At 42.3% G+C, this 3,754-nt stretch overlaps 1 non-coding gene across 1 annotated transcript; it reads left to right on the top strand.

The window, feature by feature from the left end:
* The first annotated feature begins 1,873 nt into the window (after window positions 1–1,873).
* TRNAK-UUU (transfer RNA lysine (anticodon UUU)) lies at window positions 1,874–1,946 on the top strand. Its single transcript has one exon. It is a non-coding gene; the product is annotated as a tRNA-Lys (tRNA).
* Window positions 1,947–3,754: the final 1,808 nt, after the last annotated feature.

The following is a 3,754-nucleotide window of genomic DNA, read 5'->3' on the forward strand; positions in this document are numbered from 1 at the left end:
AATTCTCCCTTCCAGCAACACCTCAGGAATTAGTCACTGAAAGTCAATTCGAGAATCTTCTACTTGTTGCAACATGAGAAATAAACAACCACGAAGGGACTTGAACCCTCAATCATCTAGATCTGAAGCCAGACACCTTACCCATTAGAGCCTGCAGCCAACACTGTGAGGAAACTGTACAAGCATATAAGTGAAAGTGCTGATAAGGAAATATTAAGTTTCTGTTTTCAAATTTTTAACTTTGCAATTGGAGGTAATTTTTACAACATTCAAAAAATGAGTCAAATATTATCTGAAACATTTGAAAACAATTACTTAGAATTAATAAACTGAGGCTGTGAGATGACCACAAGTGACATATTTCTTCAAGGCTGCTCTCATGTAAGTTACTTATAATGATGATGCATTTGGGTACAGAATTATGAGCCAAGAATTGAACTCTGCAATAAAGGGCAGATGACAGCAACAAGAGAAGGATTGCCAGAAGTTGGTATCTTCAGACCAAAGAAAATACTGTGTGGCTCCAGGGAGAAAAGTCTAGAAGCTCGGAAAAGAGCTCCTTTTATCAGAAATGCCTGCTTTTAATGCCAGGAAAATGTTTCACTATAATCCATTCACAACATAGGCTTCAAAAACTTGATCCTCTACCAACAAGTCGAAGAATCACCTGATACAGAGGTGGGATGAGATAGTGGGTCCCAAACCTCCCTGGGAGAGTGGTCCCTATGTCTGAGGTGCAGTTCCTTGACTTCCAAGCTACATCAAATGGATAGAAGACAGCCAAAATAGCTTGGAGGGATGCTTTGCTCATTGAAATGCTAACTAACCCCCCGGGGTATTTTGCTAAATCATTGCCTAGTTTCCCTGTGGATTGATCCACAAAACAATTCTAGGTGATTTTATGTGACCCAACTCTGCATTGTATATTGGTAGGGTAGGAAAGATGAGAAATCTACAAATTCCTAAAGTTAAGTAATCACAAATTCTCTCAGTTTTCACATAATCTTAGTTTTTTGGGAGTGCCAAGTTATTTGAAAGAAGTAAACAATTGTCTTTTCCCATTCCCTGTCCTGTCTTTCCTCCCCAGAGAAGTTAAGCTTTCCTTCACTTCAAAACCTCCCATTTGTTTCCATATCCCTTGTACAGCATTTTCTCCAGGTTTAGGTCAAAACTCAAAAACTGTCTTAGGCCATATTCTGGATGGTATGTCCTAATGGACACTAATTCATTCAGAGAATTATTGTTTTCCTTTGGATATGAATAGCAAACAGCATTCAGGACATGAAGACCTGAAGAAGGAAGAGCAAAAGGAGACGGGAAAGAAGGAGGAGGAGAAATAAAACAAACAGAGGGAAGAGTGGCTTACAGATGGTAGAGAGGTTGTATCATGAAGAAAAGCAAGCATAGAGATGCAGAAGTTTAAACCCATGTGCATTTGCTTGCCCACCATTATGGAATATTCTCGGCAGTCTTAAATTTTTCTCTCCTTCAACTCTTTTCTCCTCTGCCTCCCAAGGCTGCAAGAAAGACGTACAAGACAATGCAGAGGGATGCAAAGAAGAGTAACATGAATGTTACTTCAAGAAAAATAGATGCAGGTGGAAATGAAGCCCTCTGGGTGTAGTAATGTGATCTGAAAGCCAGTAGCGCTTTGTCTAGGCGACCATGTCTGTTTCTGAAAGTGTAAAGAGACGGAAGACAAGATAAAAGGAATGGAAATTCTCCCAGCGATTATAACATCTGTTTGGAACAAAATCTTCTTGGCAAGCAGAAGAATTACAAGGAAGCTATTTGGGAAGAAGGACCTGGAACATATAATCAATTGGCTTACATAAAACCTACATTAGGTACCCAAGAAAAGACCAGTAAAGAGGCCTGGGTAGCTCAGTTGGTATAGCATCAGACTTTTAATCTGAGGGTCCAGGGTTCAAGTCCCTGTTCAGGCGTTATCTTCCTTTTGCCCTAGTTACTGTCTCTTAAAATCCTGTTGACAATCCAGTTCTTCTTAGAGAAACCTGTCCTGACATTTACTGTAGGCTTCTAGTCTCTTCTCTTCCTGCTCTTTGTTCGGTAAGAATGGGAATAGAGCAAGGGGATCAGAGAAAGAGCAAAGGGTTAAGCGATCAATTACTAGCCATAAGTTTGGCAGTTTGAATCCACCCAGAAGTACTTCCGAAACCCTGGGGGCCTAGTGGTTAAGAGCTCCGGTTGCTAACCAGAAGTTCGGCAGTTGGCATCCACCAGGCGCTCCTTGGAAGCTCTATGGGGGCAGTTCTACTCAGTCCCATAGGGTCGCTATGAGTCTGTAATCGACTCGACGGCAGTGGGTTTGGTTTTGGTTTTGGAGGTGTTTCAGAAGACAGGCTTGGTAATTTACTCCTGAAAGGTGAAAGCCTAGAAAACACTATGTAGCAGTTCTACACTGTACCCGTGGGGTCAGTTAAAGTGGAGGCAGCCCAATCCTTCCAAATGAGGTGAAGACTTGTAAAACCAAACTTCGCTGTTACAGCACCTCATCCTTTTTTTTTTTTAATTTTTTTTATTAACTTTTATTGAGCTTCAAGTGAACGTTTACAAATCAAGTCAGACTGTCACATATAAGTTTATGTACACCTTACTCCGTACTCCCACTTGCTCTCCCCCTAATGAGTTAGCCCCTCCAGTCTCTCCTTTCCTGACAATTTTGCCAGCTTCCAACTCTCTCTATCCTCCCATCCTCCCTCCACACAGGAGATGCCAACACAGTCTCAAGTGTCCACCTGATATAATTAGCTCACTCTTCATCAGCATCTCTCTCCTACCCACTGTCCAGTCCCTTTCATGTCTGATGAGTTGTCTTCGGGAATGGTTCCTGTCCTGTGCCAACAGAAGGTTTGGGGACCATGACCGCCGGGATTCCTCTAGTCTCAGTCAGATCATTAAGTATGGTCTTTTCATGAGAATTTGGGGTCTGCATCCCACTGATCTCCTACTCCCTCAGGGGTTCTCTGTTGTGCTCCCTGTCAGGGCAGTCATCGATTGTGGCCGGGCACCAACTAGTTCTTCTGGTCTCAGGATGATGTAGGCCTCTGGTTCATGTGGCCCTTTCTGTCTCTTGGGCTCTTAGTTATCCTGTGACCTTGGTGTTCTTCATTCTCCTTTGATCCAGGTGGGTTGAGACCAATTGATGCATCTTAGATGGCCACTTGTTAGCATTTAAGACCCCAGACGCCACATTTCAAAGTGGGATGCAGAATGTTTTCATAATAGAATTATTTTGCCAATTGACTTAGAAGTCCCCTTAAACCATGGTCCCCAAACCCCTGCCCTTGCTCCGCTGACCTTTGAAGCATTCAGTTTATCCCGGAAACTTCTTTGCTTTTGGTCCAGTCCAGTTGAGCTGACCTTCCATGTATTGAGTATTGTCCTTCCCTTCACCTAAAGCAGTTCTTATCTACTAATTAATCAGGAAAAAACCCTCTCCCACCCTCCCTCCCTCCCCCCGCCTCGTAACCACAAAAGTATGTGTTCTTCTCAGTTTATACTATTTCTCAAGATCTTATAATAGTGGTCTTATACAATATTTGTCCTTTTGCCTCTGACTAATTTCACTCAGCATAATGCCTTCCAGGTTCCTCCATGTTATGAAATGTTTCACAGATTCGTCACCTTTCTTTATCGATGTGTAGTCTTCCATTGTGTGAATATACCACAATTTATTTAACCATTCATCCGTTGATGGACACCTTGGTTGCTTCCAGCTTTTTGCTATTGT

This window comes from Loxodonta africana, chromosome 1 (assembly GCF_030014295.1).
Source record: "Loxodonta africana isolate mLoxAfr1 chromosome 1, mLoxAfr1.hap2, whole genome shotgun sequence".
Classification (NCBI taxonomy): Eukaryota; Metazoa; Chordata; class Mammalia; order Proboscidea; family Elephantidae; genus Loxodonta; species Loxodonta africana.